Raw genomic sequence first — 21,863 nt, forward strand, 5'->3', positions numbered from 1 at the left:
TATTATTTGATTAAGCTACTGAAGAATACCTTAATATGTGAAATCAGAATCCTTTAGTCTATATACTGATTATTGCCATAGTTAAAAAACATATCTACTTATATCTAAGGACTGGGGAAAATCCCACTCACAATATTCACATTTTATATTATAAAATTTATATTATTTATGCCATTATAAATTTATCTCTATGTATGTATATACATATATACACAAATCCATAAATCATATATATATATATATATATATATATATTTAAAACATTTAGTCCTCACAACAACTCATCAAGGTAGGTATTATCATTATTCACATTTTAGAGATGAGGAAACTGAGGCAAACAGAGGTTAAGTGACTCACCCAGGGTCATATAACTAGTGTCTAAGGCAGGATCTGAATTCAGGTCTTCCTGACTCTAACTTCAGTGACATATCCATACCTTATGAAGACAAATATGGCAAATAGTACAGGATAGCTAGGAGGGGGAAGAGATTTAAGGTAGGGAGAAAATTAGAAAGATATTGCAACCATCCAGAAATATAATAAAAACCTGAAACACGGTGTTGACGGTAGTAATGAAAATGGTAAACACTGTGGATATTGAACCAATAGAATAGGGCCATTGGACAATGGAGAGGGAGGAATCAGTGCTGTCATGAGATTTCTGATAGATGAAAAAAAAAAGTGGTACCATGAATGGAAATAGTGAAGTCAGGAGAACAGGGAGCAGGTTTTGAGGGAAAGATGGTAATTTTAGCGTGAGATCCATCAATTGTACATTGCTAATGGAAGAGCCAGATACAGATGCCCAATAAGTAGGGGGAATCTGGGTCTGGTGATCAGGAGAGAGACCATAACAGGAGATAGTGATTTAGGAATGATGCACGTGAGGGCAATTGTTTAGGGCAGAGCATATAGGCTCAAATTCCACATCTGAAACTTACTGAGACTGGGTGTGACTTTGGGCTAGTCCTAAACTTCCTTTGAATTCAGTTTGCTCAAAGACCCCTTTCAGCTCTATATCTATGTTCCTTATATCCTAAATAATGATGGCGGATGGAAATGTCAAAGTAATATAGAGAAAGTGCAAGGATTTGTCCTTACACTTTTGATTTGAGGGAATGCCTAATCATAGGCAATAAGGAGAAAAAGAGCCCCCATCAAAGGAGTCAAAAAAGCAGAGAGGTAGAAAGACAACCAGTGATTTTATATTCAATGGAGTAAACACAAAAGATATTACCGAGAAAGATGGGGGCACAGTGCCAAATGCCTTCATGTGTTCTTTCTCAGGTTAGAAATAGGGTAGGGAAGTTGCAATCTGGTGATTAAGCAGGTGATTACACAACAAGGAAGCCAAACAGGACGTGGGAAGAAATAGAACTGATTCAAGCATAATGTCCTGTCCCATAGAGTCTCTACACCTCTCTGAGGTCAAAAGTCAAATTTCTACAAAGATAGTAGACCCCAGGGGGTCACCTGTTTTCCAAACTAGGCTATTCAGCTGGATGGATAGCTTGGACAGACAGTGCACATAGATAATGATCAGATCTCCAAACTGAATATAAAGAAGAGAGCAAGCTGGGTTGCCTTTGGGAAATTACATTTTTTTTTTTACTAAAATTATCTTTTTGACAGCAATATATTTTCAGTGATTCTATGTGGTGGTAAATAATGAAATACTAATATCTGAAGAATAAAAATGCTGGGTGACCCAAAGTACAATGCAGAAATAAATGGCAAGTGTAACTAAGCTACAACCTATTACCAGGCATGCCCTGGTACAGGAAGTAACAAACATGACACCATCTAGGTTGTGAAGTGAATAGAGCCCTAGGCCTGGAGTCAGGAAGACATGAGTTCAAATACTGCCTCAGACACTTACTAAATGTGTGATGCTGGGAAAGTCACTTTACCCTCTTGTCTTAAGTTTCCTCATCTGTAAAATGGGGATAATAATAGCACCTACTTCCCAGGGTTATTACAAGGATCAAATGAAATAATAATTGTAAAGCATTTAGCAGAATACCTGACACAGAGTAAACACTAAATAAATGTTAACTATTTATTATTATTTCACTTATTTATTATTGTAATTTTTTATTATCAAATTTTCTCAGGGGCAGCTAGGTGGTGCAGTGGATAAAGCACTGGCCCTGGATTCAGGGGGACCTGAGTTCAAATTCGGCCTCAGACACTTAACACTTAATAGCTATGTGACTCTGAGCAAATCACTTAACCCTCATTGCCCTGCCAAAAAATAAAATGAAATAAAATCTTCTAATTTTATTATCCTAATTATTTATTACATCATTATTGTACATAAATATACAAAAATTGCCACGCATATTATTATCATACATAATATCATTGTTATCATATAGTAAAGAAATTGGGTCAGTCATGGAACAAGAGAGAGAAGGAATAAACAGACTGCCTAAATGCTGCACTGGTACCCATGGATTGCTATAGGATATAGAGAAAGGTATCCAGAATATTGGATAGATACCCTATGGAGGATATATGGAAGGATAGGGACAAGAACCACACAAGATGAGAAGATCTGCACCAGTTTCAATCTATATCATTGGAGGAGATGCCTACAGCAACAGATATATGGAAGTGCTGACAAATGTAAGGGTCATCTAAACATGTGTTTAGTGAAAGAAAAGGAGTGAGTGGTGGAGAAAATGAAGACACAAGAGAAAAGGGAGTGCAGTGAGGTAACTCAAGGAAAAGGGAACTCATGGACTTTGCTAAGTCAGCAAGAGTCCCAATTTATGACTGCTTCAACAGGCTTCCCTCTACTATAAATGTTTCAAAAATTGATGGATTTGGGCTGTTTCCCACTATTTCAAATTACCATATGTGTCTATCACACGAATCTCTGCATCCATTCATAAATACACTTCGTGGTGTTAATTTTTAGTGTAGGCAAAAGAGCCATCAATATAGATCCTTTTGTGCCTTATTCCTTGTCTCTTGCATGCAGATTAAAATGGTGATGGTGATGGGAGTTGGATGGGGTGACAGAGAATAAGGGCATAAAAGATTCCTGAGTGGCCCCTAGAAATATGCCAGGGGGAAAAATGTTTCACCATATTTAAAGGGTTTCTTTTTATTCAGCATGGTCAGGCTGACTACTCTTTTTTGTTGACAGGCATGATTAATTCTGTAAAGGTTCATCCCCTTGGAAGTGACCACTAACTGATAACCTATTAGAAGTGAAATTTGCAGCCTTATCACATGTCTCATGGAGAAGCAACCCTGGTGTAATGGATAGAGAGCCAGTCAAGAGGATCTGGGTTCAAGTCCCACTTCTGATCCATAATGGTTGCAGGACTCTAGACAAGTCATTTAGTCTCTTAGTACCCCAGGCCATTCTCTAAGATTGTAAATTGCAGAGCATTTACAGATGTTGTAATGGTAGAGGAAGCTTCCTCACCAGGAGTTCCCTATACCAATTAAATCAGAAGTCTGGTGAAAGAAAAAAAAATTCCCATCAGTAGAGTCTCCTATTTTCCCACAAAACTATTGCCTCTTTACCTTCCTTGAGTTATTTGTCTAATTCACACCTCCATCTAATCTAATTCTACCCATTGCTCCAAGCATGGCTGAACTAACCTACCTCCTCTGGGAAACCACACCTTCCCTGAATTTCCACAGCACTCAGAGTCTGTATTTAGCATTTAATAACATAGTACCATGTTTGGCTGAATATTGCTTCATGTGTCTTCTCTTGTCTACTCAACTAGATTGCAATCTCCTTGATGACAGGGACTATATATTATATAAAAAGTTTGTATGGGGCAGGATTGTAGTCAGAAGACCTGGGTTTGGGTCTGCCTCTGACTAGCTGCATGATCCATTCTGAGTCTCAATTTCCTTAGCTGTCAGATGAGAACAACTGTGCAATGAACCTCACAGGAAGGTTTTTAGGCTCAAACTAGACACCGAGTAAATGTACTTGTAGCCCCAGAGTACTATCAGATGTAAGTTGTTCCTAGATTTTTGTAATCCCCACAGCACTAGCAGAGTGCTGTACATATAGTGAGTGTTTCATAAATGCCTGTTGATGGATTGATCCCTGCCTGGCACTACGTCAATGTTTTGTTTAGGGCCAAAACGATAAAATTGGCTGCTGTACCAGTTTTTCCGTCACTTAGGTGGTGCCTTGTTGTGTTGGCGCCACTGGGAAAGGCAACACCTACAAATCACCCCATTGGCAGACTCCATGTTCCTCTTCAATGCTAGCAGAGTAAGCACCTGAGGGCACTTACCAGAATGGGGACCAAGCCCCCCAGTCAGGAATGCTTAGAGAAGAGAGGGAGGCTGATGTCGTTTGCAGAGGGACATGTATGGACCAACAACAGAGGAAGCAATAGGGATACTAGTAAGCCCTGAGACTTTCTCTGGCAGGCAAAGAATTCCTGTAGTTGGGACAGTGGACCTGAAGGCAATATATGTGCATAATCACCTTTTTTCTTCTTTTTTAGAGGTTGCATCAACCTATCTTACCCAGACTGGAAGTACAGAGGCTATTCATAGCCCTGATCCACTACTGCTTGCCTCAGGAGCATTGACCTGCCATTTCTAACCTGATCTGGTGCAGTCCATAGGGCTAGTTCATCCAGGCTCCTGGGAGTTCACCATATTAATTCCAGACTCAATGTGGACAGCTGAGCACTTTAGTCTATTGAACCTCAGAACACCAGCCTCATCCACCCTAGGAGCTGGGATTAAAGGTACATAACAATACTCTGCAAGTAACTATTTCTGTCATGAAACTACATGGGCCAGAGAACAATTAGGTGGCACAATCAATAGAGTGCTAGCCCTAGAGTCAAGAAGACCTGAGTTCAAATCTACCCTCAGACACTTTGTGACTCTTGGAAAATTACTTCACCATGTTTGCCTCAGTTTCTTCTTCTCTAAAATGAGCTGGAGAGGGCAGCTAGGTGGTGCAGTGGATAAAGCATTGGCCCTGGATTCAGGAGTACCTGAGTTCAAATCTGGCTTCATACACTTGACACTTACTAGCTGTGTGACCCTGGGCAAGTCACTTAACCCCCATTGTCCCATTCCTATACCAATTAAAATAAAATAAAATGAGCTGGAGAAGGAAATGGCAAAACATTCCAATATCTTTGCCAAGAAAGAACAAATGGGGTCACAAAGAGTCAGATAAAACTGGAAAATTATTGTACAACAACAAAGAGAGATCCAAAAGGGGCAAGTAGGTGGCACAGTGGATAGAGCACCAGCCCTGGAGTCAGGAGGACCTGAGTGCAAATCTGACCTCAGACACTTAACACTTATTAGCTGTGTGACCCCCTGGGCAAGTCACTTTACCCCAGTTGCCTCACCAAAAAAAAAAAAAGAGAGAAAGAGATCCAAAGATGAAGAATGCTATCCATCTTCAAGCAGAGAGGTAATGAACTAAATAGGCAAAAGGAAACATCCATTTTGGAGCAAGGTCAATGTGGGAAGTTGTTTTGCTTTACTATGTACACATATACATATATGTATGTGTGTGTGTATTTATAAGGGTTTTCTTTTTTCAGTGAGAAAAAGAGATTGAAGGGAGAAGAATTAGTTCATGTTAATTGATAAAAAGTAAAATCTAATTTTAGAAAAGAAATCCCATGGAGAAACATTATGATGGAGTGGTTCATGCCTTGGGCTTCAACACAGGAAGACCTGGACTAGAATCCTGCATCAGACTCTCTTGTGTGACCCTAAGGAAGTAAGCTCTCTGACCCTCAGTTCCCACTGGGTAATATAGATATGATAATATCTGTAGGATTTAACTCACAGGGTTGTTGGGAGGATCAAATGAGATAATATAAGTAAAGGAATGTGTTAATTTCGGAGCGCTATGTAAATACCAGTTATTCGCATTATTTGAAGACAGAGTTGTGGTAAAGTTTCCAAAAATTACCCTTTTGGTACCACCAAATATGGGCTTTATTCCTTCCAACAATGCAGTGTTATATGGTCATGGTGCCCTGCAGCAATAATCAAAATAGTAATAAAAATGAAAACTCTAATAACTCCTGTTGATAGTGCCTGATGGTTTACAAAGTTTCATAGTGCAAGAATTACTTTGCAGATGAGGAAAATAAGGCTTATAAGGGTTAAGTGACTTGCCCACAATCACACAGGTAGGAAATTCCAGATCCAGACCTCAAACTTAGGTCTCCTAATTGTGAAGTCCAAAGCTCTCCCCCCCGCCCCCGCCAAAAAAAAAAAAATGTATTTTATATACATGTGGTTCTGTGGTTCTCCCAGCCCACAGAGTTTTAACATTCCTGAGTGCACAGGAAAACAGAAATCGTTCTATAAATTCAGACCAAAATTCCACTTTGGTCTGAAATATCCTGATAATAGACAAAAATGACTTGCCTCTTTTTGACTGAATATATGCAATGATCTAAGCTCCACTTTGCATGTAAAACACATCCGTGATTGTACCTTTTCTCAATGTTTTCTTTGCAGTTTGAAAAACTTATTTTTTCCTTGTGCCCCTTTATGAATTTCCTCACCATCGTATATAATTGTTGAGTGGTAAAGAAGGGTTACTGGGTAGAGAAAGCTAGAAAGCTCTGCAGTGGCTATTTTCCCTAGACAGAAAGGGTATTCAGATAGGAACCAGAGACCTCCCCAGAGCAGGACAGGCTACTCCTGTGAAGTAAGTAGGTGGTCTCCTTTTTACATGTTCTTTAAACATTACACCCCAGACCAAAGCTCCATTTGCTCCACCCTAGTTTTGACCCTGCTTATACTCATTAAATTGGCATGGTAGATTTTCTCTTGGGAAGGACAGTATTCCTGCCCCCAGTTTCTACTGGCTACCTGAGGGACAACCATATTCAAAAATTACTTATTGGAGGTCTGTATTATATTCTATATTGTCCCTTTTACCTGTATCAAAGAAAAGTTCAGGGGATGTAAATAATATATATCTTTTCTTTAAAAATCAGTATAAATATTTTATAAACTGTACAGTAAATAATACATTCTTTTGGAAAAACAACATAAATATTTGATACTTTGTGGTATAACTGTTAAGCTTAGAATTAAGTATGAGTGTTTGGAGAAATCCATTATATTGGAAATCACATGCAAACAATTCAGAACTGAACAGAACATAGTCAGGGATATAGTTTTATCAATTGCTGTGTGCATTTCTTAATTGAGGGAACTTATTCAAAATGTCAAAATCTCTAGGAGTCTGTCTATAAATCATCTATATTTCTGGTTCCTCTAAGCCATTGTGTGTTGAGAAAATTTTGGCTCACTTTTTTTTGTCGTTTTTGTTTTTTGTTTGTTTTGTTTTGTTTCTATTTTTTTTTTGGCTCACTTTTTTAAATAATAAAATAAAATTGTAAAACAACCTTTTCCTAAACAGGACATTTAGAAGTACCCAAGGAATATGTTGTATCTTTTAACCTTGCCAAGTGCCTCTCCACTTATCACTTTACAAAAGATTTCCTCTGACTATTCAAAGTGTCTAGGGGGCAGCTAGGTGGCACCGTGGATAAACACCAGCCCTGGATTCAGAGGACCTGAGTTCAAATCTGGCCTCAGACACTTGACACTTACTAGCTGTGTGACCCTGGGCAAATCACTTAACCTTCATTGCCTCACCAAGAAAACAAACAAAAAAAAAAACCAACAACAACAACAAAAAAACCCTATTCAATGTGTCTGGAATACCCTACCTCTTCATATGGGACAGGTGATATGCAATCAAACCTAGGCTTCAAGGGCCAGCTCAAATTCTCCCTATGCCATGATGCCTTCCTTGATTCACATCTGGGGGATCTCACCCCAGTCCAGAAGTAATATCTCCCTCATATGGAATCCCATAGTATATGTTACTCTCATATCTATTTACACTCTTTTTTTTTTTTTTGTATTGTGGTTCTTTGGGAAACAGTCTTATCTTCCCCTACTCGGCAGTAAACTTCTTGAGGCCAGGAATCTCTTGAGGTGAGGAACCCAGACAACATATGTGACGATATCTGTCATGGAGCCTTGAACACAGAAGGTCCTCATACATGCTTGTTGAATTCCATCTAGTATTGAGATAATGATTTCCTAAGGAAAATCTGAGAGATACGTATTAAACTCCCCTCTTAGAACAGGTAAAGATCTCTGATAGCCGGAGGAGAGAGCTTTTCAAAAGCAGGGCTTCAGGCCGACTGAATACCATTTAGATCTCTTCCACCATATAAATTTTAAATTCACAGGCTAGTTAATTCATACAACATTGACCATCTCCCTTCTCCTGTTCTGTTAATACTTGATTCTACTCTGGGAATTCCTTGCTTTCAAGAGAACTTTTTTTTTAAAAGCAGGCTAGATGAATAGTGGCTAGAGTGTTGGAGCCGGGTACAACAGGATTTGAATCCTGCCTGGAGAGCCTCAATTTTCTCACCTGTGAAATGGAAAGCATAATAACATCAAAGTACTTACTTCACAAGGCTGAGGTAGATGCAAGAGAGATAACCTAAGAAAGGTATTTTGAATGCCTTTATCCCTATGTCAGTATTCACTATTGTTACTGAGCTCCATCTTCTACCCATACCCCACCCTAATTAGTCTGCCACATATACCTTTTTACCAGTTTTCCCCTCCACTTGGTCCTCACCATCATGCATATGTCAGATAAATAACAAGGTAATAAGAGAGCAGCTAGCAATGTCTTATTGTGATTCTCGTTTTCAAAACCTCTTCCTGGGAAAAATGAACAATAGAGAACAATTAGGAAGGCTTATGAGGGGGAAGAAGAAAAGAGGTTTTAGACAATTATTGTCAGCTTCAAAAGTTGATCACTTTCGGTGGGTGCACACACCCATATGGTATTTATGCAGCACTGACTTCCAAAGGAGTCTGAAACACAACTCACATATTATCACATTAACTTTCCCATCAAAACATCCCTGGGAGATTGAGAGGGGCCGTGTATTAGCCTCATTTTCTTTCCTGACAAGGAAACTAAATAAGGCAAATTAAGGGGAAAGATTTAAATGACTGCCCAAAGGCACAGAGAGATCCAGAAATAGACCCAATTCCCTCTCCGGAGCTCATTCGACCAGATTGTCTCTCTAATAAAAAGCTCTATAATAGAAAAAAGTACTGGCCCGGGAATCAAGAGATTTAGGTTTTAGTCCCTGCTCCGCCACTAACCAGATGTTGTGACAATGGCAAGTCACCTTATCTCCCTGGGTCTTGGTTTCCTTTTTTATTGAATGGGGGAGGTTGAATAAGATGATGGCTAAGAGCCTTCGAAGCTCTGGCATTCTATGACTCTATGCTTAAAATCTGACATGGTAAGCATCTTCTCTAAACAAGCAAGCAAGTCTTCTGATTCCTCATTGGGATTTGGACTAGGCTCCCAAAAGGTTATTCCAGGGAGTTGAAAACCCTGGCCAAGTCCTACAGACAAAAGGCTTCCAAGTACAGACCCAGTAGCACACTGTGTGTCTGCTATCCAAGGAACAGTCTAGCAAAGCCTGACTTGGACTCACTATATAGCCCAACTGATCAATTTTTTCAACCACAGAAACACAGAAAGAGCGATGGATCTATAGGTGGAAGATGCAGGTTCAAAGTCTGGAACTATCAGTTACTTAACCTGGATGACCTTCGGTAAATCACTTCTATGGACCTTAGTTTCTTCATCTGAAACATGAAGGAATTGAACTAGAGGGTCCTTAAGATCCCTTGCAGTTATGATCTGCCACATGGTAGAGTGGTTCAATTCAGTTTAACAAAATTCAAGGCAATAAGCACTCACTGAAAGATCCAACCATTCTGGAGAGCAATTTGGAACTATGCCCAAAGGGCTATAGAACTGTGCATACCCTTTGATCCAAGAAAACCACTGCTAGGTTTATATCCCAAAGACATCCCTAAGAAGAGAAAAAGACCTAATTGTACAAAAAATATTTCTAACAGCTCTTTTTGTGGTGGCTAAGAATTGGAAATAAAGGCATGCCCATCAATTGGGGAATGGTTAAACAAAATGTGGTATATGATGGTGATGGAATATTATTTTGGTATAAGAAATGACAAGCAGGGGGGCAGCTAGGTGGCACAGTGGATAAAGCACCGGCCCTGGATTCAGGAGTACCCGAGTTCAAATCTGGCCTCAGACACTTGATACTTACTAGCTGTGTGACCTTGGGCAAGTCACTTAACCCCCATAGCCCTGCAAAAAAAAAAAAAAAAAGGAAATGACAAGCAGAATGATTTCAGAGAAAAACCTGGAAAGACTTGTATGAACCGATGTATAATGAAGTGAACAGAACCAAGAGAAGGTTGTGCACAGAGACAGCATTATTGTTTGATGAAGAACTGTGAATGACAACTATTCTCAGCAATACAATGATCCAAGACAATCGCAAAGGACTGACAATGAAGCATACTATCCACATCCAAAGAAAGAACTGATATTGATTCAAAACAGACTGAAGCATGCTATTTTTAACTTTTTTTCAAGTTTTCTTATGCAAAATGACTACTATGCTAATATTTTACATAACTCCACATGTATAACCCACATCTGATTGTTAACTACCTCAGGGAGGAAGGAGGGAAGGAAGGGAAGGAGGGATAAAATTTGTAACTCAAAAATATAAACAAAAATGTTTATTATTTTAAGAAATAAGCATTCATGGGGGTAGCTAGGTGGTGCAGGGAATAGAGCACTGGCCCTGGAGTCAGGAGGACCTGAGTTCAAATCCTCCCTCAGACACTTAACACTTAGTAGCTGTGTGACCCTGGACAAGTCACTTAACCCCAATTGCCTCACCAAAAAAAAACCAAAACCAAAAAAAAAAAAAAAAACCATTCACTATGTGGCTATCTGCTGAATATGCAAAGACAGGAACTGAAATACTCCCTGCCCTCAAAGAGTTTCTATTCTACTACCAGGGAATGAGGCCACATAATATGTACATAGGTAAGTAAAAATAGAATATCTACAAAGCAAATACAAAATAAGAAAGGTGAAAAGACAATACAAGCAAAGAAAGTAACCCACATAAAAGAATTTACAGATTTTTAGAGTGATGATCTATAGAAAGCATCTAAAATCAATAAATCAAAGAATATTTATTGGGTGCTTACCATATTCCTGCCCTGCTTTTGGCCAAGTTTTCAGAATTATGTAAAGAATTAACTGTTATTTGAGGTTTCTATGACCTCATCTTTTGGCTAGAATTAAAAAAAACAAACTTCAGCACGCACACTGGCCTCTGGGGCTCTGCAAACAGCATGGTGCTCCACCCACTGGTTGTAGCTGTCGCCATGGCACCTCACGTCATCACTACTCGCTGACACCTACATGGGCCTGGCAAAATTATAATGATTGGAAGCCTGGTGAGGGCAGTCATGTGACTGTCAGAGAGGCCTGCCAATTGCTGGGGGCTACCTGGGATCTGCTGGGAAGAAGGGAGGAGATTCGCCATTCTAGCTTGAAGCTGGAAGGCTACAGGATGCTGCTGTGTGTTCTCAACTGATTCCTGGGCAGTGGTGTTATTCAGATTGTATAATTTCCCTTTTCCCCATTTTATTTCCTTTCCCTTGATCCTACTGGTCCTGTTTGTGTTGGTTTTTTTTTTAAGTTTGTTCTTGTTAAATAAATCCTGCTCTGTTTTGAGGGAGGCTGCCATTCTCCTTCCTTGCCCCAATATTGCGGCAAGCCACTTAGCTAACACTCACCAATTAAAAATTGGTCCCCACAATCATAAAGAAGTAAAACAGCCCACAACTGATAAATGGTCAAAGGATATGAAGAGAATGTTAAAAAAAAACCTATGCTATAAATAGCCACATAAAAATGTGCTTACAATCATTAATTATGGAAATACAAATTAAAGTAACTGAGATTCTACCTCATATCCATAAGATTGTCAAAGATGATTTTTTAAAAAAGGGAAAATGACGAGTGTTGGAGGAGCTATGGGAAAACAGACACATAAATGCATTGTTAGTGGAGTTGTGAACTGATATAGACATTCTGGAAAGAAATTTAGGACAATGTCCCCAAAGTCACTAAACTATATATGTTACTTTATCAAGAAATACCACCACTAGTAAGGAAGCTAGATGGCTCATTGGATAGAACACTGGGGCTGGAATCAAGAATACCTGAGTTCAAATCTAACCTCAGCTGTGTAACCCTGGGCAAGTCAGTTAACCTCTGCTTGCCTTAATCCACTGGAGTAGGAAATGGCAAACCATATCAGTATCCTTGGCAAGAAAACCCCAAATGTGGGTCACAAAGAGTTGGACAGGACTGAATGGCTTAACAAAAAAACACTACTAGACCTCTGCTATGAATAAATCAATGGAAGAGGAAAAGGAGTCATATGTACAAAAATGTTTATAGTAACTCTCTTTATAGTGGCAAATAACTGAAACTAAGGGAAATGTTGGAATAAAAGAGTATAGGAATGTAATGGAATAGCATTGTGCTAATCCTGAAAGGATAATTTCAGATGAATCTGAGAATACTTGCATGAGCTGATGCTGAGTGAAGTGAAGAGAACCAAAAGAATAATTTATGTAATAACATTGTAAAGACAATAAGCTAGCAGTGCCTTAAGGTTTGCAAAGCACTTTGCAAGTATTATCTCATTTTTTTCCTCATCAGAACCATGGGAACTGGGTGCTGTTATGATCCCCATTTTACAGATAAGGAAACTGAGGCAAACAGAGGTTAAGTGACTTTCCCAGGGTCACACAGCTAGTAAGATATTAAGTAAATTCAGCTCTTTCTGACCCTGGGGTTAGTTCTGTATCCACTCTACCTCCTAGCTATCTTTGAGACACTTAAGAACTCTCATCAATCAATGCAATGACTAACCATGATTTCAGAGCATCAAACATGAAGCAAGATAACCACCGCCTGACAGAAGGATGATGGAGTCAAGATGCAAAAGAGACACACATTTTGGGGCACAATCAATGTGAGAATTTGATTTGCTTTATCATTTACATTTGTTCCAAGGGTTGTATCTTGTCTTCAATATGGAGGGAGATGTGGGAGGGAGAGAAAACAAATGCTTATTTCAAAAAAAAGTTTAAAAAGTTACACAGAAAGAAATATGACAAATAGACCCTGCCCTCAAAAAACTCACAATCTAGTTGAGGAGGCAAAACATGAAAACACGTGAAGAAACACCCTGGGGGGGCAGCTAGGTGGCTCAGTGGATAAAGCACTAGTCCTGGATTCAGGAGGACCTCAGTTCAAATCCAGCCTCAGACACTTGACACTTACTGGCTGTGTGACTCTGGGCAAGTAACTTAACCCCCATTGCCCCACAAAACAAAACAAAACAAAACAAAACAAAACAAAACAAAACAAAACAAAACAAAACAAAACAAAACAGAAAAACCCTAGGGATAAAAGATAGTGATTAACAGGGATGAGGGTATTATATAATGCAAGAGATCAGAGGAGCTTCCATCTCATCAGGGACAGAAATAATGGGAGAAGACCATGGATGGAAGAGAAGGGATATCAACTTAGTCTTAAAGTATGGGTATGGAGAATTGTATTGCTCAAAAAGAGAGAAGAGAGCATTCAAAGCAGGGGGGAAGGGCACATGAAATAGACAAGTACAGAAGAGAACAAAGGAATGAAGATTAGAGTGTATATTGATATCCTATTATATCATTTTTAATTTAATGGGTTTTATAATTTAGCAATTATAAAACCCATATGAATAAATGCAAAGAGCATTCTAGAAGTGGATGATTTGGGGCTCCATTTCCAATCTCTAGGTAATTTACAAAGCTATGGGCTTAAATCATAGCAGTGAGTTTTCTCTTTTCTCGGTCCAAAGGGGGATATGGATAGTCCCTCTTTTCTGAAAAGGGGATTTTCATTTTTTTTACTTTCAACTAAAAAGAAGGTCTGTAACTCTGGATTGACACTTTTTCCAATAATAAAATAAGGCAAGTATCGAAAACAAGTATTATAGTGAAAGTCTGAACACAAAAGGGGAAAAAATAGAAAAAGATTAAGCATGATATCTCTTTCAAGAGTGTTGTTTTTCTTTTTTCCAGCGAGGATGCAAAGGGTAGGGAGAAAAAAAATAATTGTCAATTATAAAAAAATAAGATAAAATAAAATTCAACTCAAAAACCCCAAAGGTTAAGGAAGCATGCTCGGTTTTATAAGAGCAATTTCATAGTAAATAAAGGCTGTTCATTGGTCCCCACCACTGCTCCCCCTAGGCACTCAACCTCCACTCCCTCTTCCTATATTCCATTACCCCCCCACCCCGAGGACAGCAAGAATTTTTTTTAATATAATATATAAATGGACAGACAGTGTTTTAAATGACCTCCTAATTATCAAAGGTTAGGGTGACAAAAATGGGATGCCAGGAAACTGATATATGAAAACAAAGAAATGAAAAGGCAGAGAGAGAGAGAAATAGACAGACAGACAGACAGATAGATAGATGGATGGTGGATTGATTGATAGATAACCATCCTGTCTGTTCATTTATGTTCTTGTGTCTATATCTAAAAGCAAAACTCCTTCAGGAAGCCATATAAAATATAGAAATATAAATATAATATAAAACCAGATTATAAAACTAAGTTTAATTTTGAAGCATTTTTATACTTAGAAAAGCAATTGATCAAAAAGGATTGAGAAGCAAGAGTGGAGAAGGAGATAGCAATGCCGATGAAGCAGTTTCCCTAGTAACTAATACCTGATTTGGGGTAGGGGAGAAGATAAGATTGTCATGGGGAAACTTTCTTCTTATTGTCTTCCTTTCAACAGTCTTCTCTCTTCTGACTGAGAAAGGGAATAGCTCTTATAAATACCATGGGAAGCCACTCTCCTGAGCTAGTTAAAAAGGCTTAAGAAACAAAGGCAATATGGTTCAGTAGGTTGATGCAGAACTTAGAATCAAAATCCTGGTTCTGTTCACTCATTAGCTGTGTGACCTTGGGTAAATAACTGTCAAACTGGGATATTGATGTCTATTTCACAAAATCATTATTGTCATGATCTAACAAGATAATATGTGCAAAGACACTTTGTAGATTGTAAAGTATTGTACAAATGAAAGATTTTTTTTTCTAATAAAGGAAAACCTTCATGGTGATAAAGTTAAATAGCCAGATACTTTTTTATGCAGAAGGATTTTCAGGGGCTTTTAATGCCAAAGTTACAGTTGACTTGAGGGTGGCCTTTTCAGGAAAGAAAGAAAAAGTCTAAATCAGTGTGAGGTCTGTTTTCTGATCATTATTCCAGTTCCTCTGCTGGTAGGTAAGGGGGTATCAGAGAATCATGTTTGAGCCAGATACCAGTTAACTCCTTAGTTTGTGAATCAGCCGTTATCCCAAGTTATCAACATACCAATGGTCCTGCTAACCTAAGGCTAGTCTTTAGATTCTTCCAACTATCAAGTGTGAAATAGCAGGACACCACAGAAGGACCCCACTTTCCTAAGTAGACAGACTAAAAGATGCTTTTGCTCTTTGCTAAGTGCTGACAGCTCTGGCCAAGAAAAGGCCACCTATAAGTCACTTCTTGTCCTTTGTTCTCAGCAGGATGATGTCTTAAGTACCTATAAGTTGTAATGCCAAAAACAGAGAGGTGTCTTACCTAATACTTCAGGACATTTGTTCTCTGATGGGTAAGGTCCTACAAACACCTTCATTCAACATAAATGCCCAGAGAGTGACAATGTTTGGGGGTTTTGTTTTTTGTTTTTTTTTTTTTAAGTTGGATGTATGATTCCAAGAGTGTAGAGAGTTCTCAATGAGGAACTCCTGTACTATGAATTCATGTCAGTACCTTCTTGGCAAGTTGTACCCTGGGACACTGAGAAATTGAATCACACAACCAGTGTATATCAGAGATGAGAGTCAACCCTAGGTCTCCCTAACTCCAATGCTAGATGTCTATCCAATGTGGGGCTGAGGGGGTGGTGTTGGATATACAGTCAGAAGGATCTGTGTATACATAATAACCATTAAAAAATTCTATTTCTGACTTCTATTGATATACATCTGCAAGCTAAGCTGACAGGCTAGGTGGAGCCAATGCCTCACCCCACTAACATTATGGAAGGATCAGAAGATATCCATAAATACTTGGCTATTTTAGGAGAGTCTCTCCCCCTCCCATCCCTACCCAACCCTCCACCCCTATAGCCTACAGGAAAATAATGGCATTCCAGTTGCTGAACTCCTAATAGTCACAGGTAGGGCATCTGAATGAATCCTATTAATTACCCTATCTTTTCCACAGGGCATACATATATTCTGACAAATACATCCCTAGGTGCATGCATACAACCCTCACAGCAGAGATGCACCTTGGTGCCAGTTCATATCTATGCCCTTTGATAGACCTGGCTGAGGTCTGCAGATACCAAACCTGGAAAACAGAAAACAAAGCAATTTGCCAAATGAAACCTACAAGATTTGGACCTGCTTCAACAGTTCATCAAAAGCTATAGAAACCAAAAACAGTGACTATTGCCCAGCGGCTTCTTAGACAACTCCCTCATTGCCAGTAGGACACCACCAGTACACAATTATTATTTCATTTTCCTAGAAAATATGCTATGCAAGTAACAGCTAGAAATATACAGTATCTTCCCACCCCTTTCAGGCCTTGTGCCCCAGTCACTGCTTTAGGCTATTTTTTTTACACTCGCTCTGATGTTCTTCTGTAAATACCAAGCAAAGAGTATATTTTCTTAGAACAAATGTCCACAAGGCAGATCTTCATGAAGTTATGATGGAATGATCAAGTGATAAAATTGTAGAAATGATAGGTTTTACAGATTCCAATTACCTTCCCTTAACATTTGACCTCAAAGGGAAGAGTCTTCTTCCACATTCTATGCCATCCTTCTCTAGAACTATAGATCTAAAGCCACAGTCCATCTAGTCCAACCCCCTCATTTTATAAATGAAAAAAAAAAGCCAAGAAAAAGTATGGGACTCATCCAAGGTCATAAAAGTAGTTTATGTTGGAGCAAAAACTTGAACCCAGATCATCTGATTCTGAATCCAGTGATCAGATGTCCTACTGCTTAAATAGCTAGATGGAGCCATAGTGCATAGAGTGCCTGGCCTGGAGTCAGGAAGACTCATATGCCTGAGTTCAAATCTGGCCTCAAACCCTTACTAGCTGTGTGACCCTAGGCAAGTCACTTAAGCCTGTTTGCCTCAGTTTTCTTCATCTGCAAAATGAGCTGAGGAAGGAAATGGCAAACCACAACAGTGTCTCTAGCAAGAAAATACCAAATTGGGATCACAAAGAATCAAAACTGCAACTGAAACAACTGAACAACAGCAACAACCTATGTCAGAGAAAATGGATACCCTTCAGAGATAACTCTGCAGTTTATTACCCCCTGTATTTATTTCATGAATTTAAAAACCTTATTCTGAGAAAGGGACTAGAAGCTTCAACAGACTACCAGAGGGGTCCATGATACAAAAAAAAAAAGAAAATGATTACAAACTCTTACTATAGGAAATGCCATTCCATCTTACCTGAGAGTTCTGAGTGTACAGAGCAAAGCTTTTGTCTCTTCACAAGCCCAGAGACTTGTTGCACTTTCAAGGGCCAGATGGAGAGACAGAAGCTCCTTGTTGGTAGCATGCTATTATTGGGATGACCTCATCAGCCTCTAAGATCTCATCTTGGCACTCTACTTCATCAATATTCTTTGCTTCTCAGACTAGAAGGTGGGGCCATGAACTCCAAACCACCACTTAGGGAGAGATCTCAATCAGACATCTTCTAACTCATCTACCTATACTACCATGGGATTTTGCCATCATGCCCCAGATTAGTATATCACTCCACCTTCCATCCTTTTTGGTTTTGTCTCCACCATCCATTAGATTGTAAGTTCCTTGAGGGCTCAAATTGTCTCTTTTTTTTCCATACTTAAATCTTTAATTCTTAGCCCAGTGTGTGACACATAGTAGGCACTTAATAAATGTTGATTAATGGACTGAATTAGCTGTGTGACCTGAGGCAAATCACATCACCTGTGAGAATCTCAATCTTCTCATCTATCAAATGAGAAATTGCACTATGAAATCTCTGCCATCCCTCTCAACTTGAAAATCCTTTTCTCCTATTTATTTTGTAGAGCATTAAGTCCATTTACCAAATGAAAGAGAAAATTTTAAGAAAAACAAGTAGGTCAGGGCAGCTAGATGGTGCAGTGGATAGAGCACTGGCCCTGGAGTCAGGAGGACCTGAGTTCAAATCCGACCTCAGACACTTAACACTTACTAGCTGTGTGACCCTGGGCAAGTCACTTAACCCCAATTGCCTCACTAAAAAAGAAAGAAAGAAAAACAAATAGGCTCATTATAGATCTAGAGCTGTAAGAAACAGTAGATTTCATCTAATCTATACCTAAGCACCTGATGCCCTCATTTTATATGAGAAAGATGAGATCCATAGTAAATGACTTGCCGAAGAGCACATAGGTAGTAAATATCAGAGCCTGAATTTGAACTCAGGTCCTATGATTCTAAACCCAGCATGCATTCTAGTGTGCCAAGCTGTCTTACTAATAGTGATATTTCCAAATATTGTAGATAACGGGGTCTATCTGGAAAATTTCAATGATCCAGATAAGTGGTTTATGCTTTTAAACTTAATTTTACTCTCTATTTTTGTACTCCTTAAGTAAAATATATGGAGCATAACTAATTTTTTGATGAAGCAGGGTCAGAGTTAGGAATATTAATCATTTTTCTTTAATACTATGATGTCCTCAGAACTTATCAAAAATTATAGAACTACTTATCCCTTGGTTAAATGGCCCTAGATTGCTTGCTAATTCTGTTTTCTCTTTCAGAATTCTTTTTCCACATCCTCCCTTGCAGTCAAGCTATCAACTCTCACTGAGAACATTTCCTACTCACCTTGATATGCCCCTATTGTACCTCTTTTGCCATCTTTTACAATGTAAGTTCTCAATAATTTTGTGCTTATTTAAGTAATGAATTAATGGATGAATTCCCATTTTGGTCAATACTTATTTCCCTTATGATACATTGACTTACAGTTACTATATTTCCACTGAAGTCTTACTCTGATGTTTTATTATGGCATGAAGCTAACTTTGACTTCCCAAAGGGATGCCAGTGATACACAAACTCTGCCAGGTTTTACCAATTTCTAATCATTGTGGTTCTCAGCTTGGAGATAGACTGTAGGTCTGTTGTAAACCTTACTAAGTTTGGAGGTTATTGTCAAATTGGTTACAGACTAGAGAATTTTTCAAGACACAGAAACTCTTGAAGATTGTCATCTAGGACAACAATTCTCAAAGATTTAATAAATTTATCATATGATAAATGGGGATGGATATAACCCACATAAAATAAAGCTCTTTGAGAGATCCTCAGTCTTTAAGAATGTAAAGGAGTCCTGAGTTTCAAGGGGGAAAAAAAATTGAAAACTGTTTAAAGTATAGATGTGGCTTTGGGGAAGGAGGAGTTGTACCTTAGATACAAGTAGTATTCACACCAAAGAAATGATTGAGCCTTGAAGTATGCAAATTAAAAGCTTCCACTTGAAACCTTGAAATATGGTATGTTCTGTGTTCTAAAGTTAAAAGTCCTTGGTGCATGAGCTTTGTGACAGCTATTACAGCTGTAAAAGGACCTTTTATGTTATTTCTGTATTCATGACTGTTTTAGAGGATTGAAATGATCAGAAATCTAAACCTGAAATAAGGCACACTGTATTAACATAATTTGTCATATTATTTTATTATTTTGTCATATAATTATCATATTGTACCACTATTATTTTTCATAATAGTATTAAAACCTTCACCTCCCCCCCCAAAGAAATCAATGCCCTCCTTTATAACTTCTCTATTTATGATTGTGAAATGTATTTTCTATTTTGAGGTCTGATACTGTTTTCAAATTATAAAAAAGGACATGCCTAAAAATGTAGCATTCAGGCACATTTACTTCTCTTATTGTTGCATTATTTTGCTTCTGTCCAAACTCTATGCTGCTAAAGTTAACTTGAGTTATTAAATTTAATTAAACATCTAATTACTATTTTTATTCTCTCTGAAGACAATATAACTGTGTGGTACATAGTAAGTGCTTAATAAATGATTTCTCATTCATTCATTCACATCCTCTTTATTCCCAATTCCACTTCTAATCTTAAATATGACTTCACCCTGTGCATGTGCCATGATGTCTAAAAGCCACCATGCATATTATTATTTCCTGTATAAAAATCAACCCCAAATCAACATGATGGTAAAAAAAAAAATCAAACATATAAATCCTCTACAGAATAATGTCCATTAAATATTTGGCAACTTGGTTCTATTCAAGGCACCAGTATAAGAAACAGCAAGCCTACCAAAAGCAGGAAGGAATCTAAGAAGGTTTCAAAAATATAAGAAAGAAAAGAAAAGAAAAGGGCAATAAGAATAAGAAAAAAAAAGATTAAAACCCAAACCACCAAGAATGTGCTGGCCAGATTGGGAGGGTTGGCAAGAAGAGATTTTTGTAATTTCTTTTCCACAATCTAGCTTGCTTGGATAATTACATTTGGAAAAATTAGAGAGTAACCACAGATGTATGTGTAATGGAATTAAAAAATGTAGTTATCCCTCACAAAAATAAAGGAGGCAATGGAAGGATCCCTTTACTAACTTTAGGCAAAGACTTTATTCTCAATACAAGAATAATTACAACCATCCAGGAAGACACGAAATGCCAATCAGTGGATATCTTATCTACTTATCACTTCAGAGGGTTAATTTTGTGATTTTACCGCCTGCTCCATTCACAATAAAATACATTTTCCCAGGGAATGAACTGGTACTACAGGCATAGAGGTATGTGTAGCAGTAGTTTCCTATCTAAGACAGAATCACCCAAGGAGACATTCCCAAGGACCCATTTCTTTCAAACCACAAAGTTCCATGAAAACATTCCTTTGTTTTACTATAGAGTGTGTCTATGGTGGCTGTTACAAAAACCTCACCTAAAAACACCACAAGGCCAGGTATAAATTGAAAGAAGAATAGAAGGGCGGGGAGGCACCCTACCCCACATATCAACCCTGAGCCTTCAAATGAAATTGATAGCAGCTATGGAAAACGAGTATTATGTTACCAAGGCTATAGCTAAATGAGGAAGCCCTTACCCATTTGGCAGTGATAGCAAAGGAAGAGAGTTTAGCATTTAGCAAACAGAATGCTTGATGCTCTGGCTTTTATGCCACAGTCCAACTGTTTATAGAAATATAAAATACAGGGGGCAGCTAGGTGGCACAGTGGATAAAACACCGGCCCTGGATTCAGGAAGACCTGAGTTCAAATCCGTCTCAGACACTCGACACTGTGGGGACTAATTTTTAATTGGGGAGTGCTAGCTAAGCGGCTCTCCACAATATTGGGGCAAGAAAGGAGACCAGCAGCCTCCTTCAAAACAGAACAAGATTTATTTTAACAAGAACAAACTTAAAAAAAAAAAAAAAACACAAACAGGATCAGTAGGATCAAGGGAAAGGAAATAAAATGGGGAAAGGGAAATTATAATACCTGAATAACACCACTGCCCAGGAATCAGCTGAAAATATGCAGCAGAATGCCTGTCACTTTCCAGCTCCCACCTAGAATGCCCAATTCTCCTCCCCCAAACCTAGAAACACCCCACACAGTCCCAGCCAATGGGACGGCCGCTCTGACAGTCACATGACTGCCCTCACTAGGCTTTCAATCATTATAATTTTGCCAGGCCCATGTAGGCGTCATCGAGTGGTGATGACGTGAGGTGCCAGAGCCCTGGCAATGGCTACAACC

The sequence above is a fragment of the Dromiciops gliroides genome, chromosome 3 (genome assembly GCF_019393635.1).
Source record: "Dromiciops gliroides isolate mDroGli1 chromosome 3, mDroGli1.pri, whole genome shotgun sequence".
Taxonomy (NCBI): Eukaryota; Metazoa; Chordata; class Mammalia; order Microbiotheria; family Microbiotheriidae; genus Dromiciops; species Dromiciops gliroides.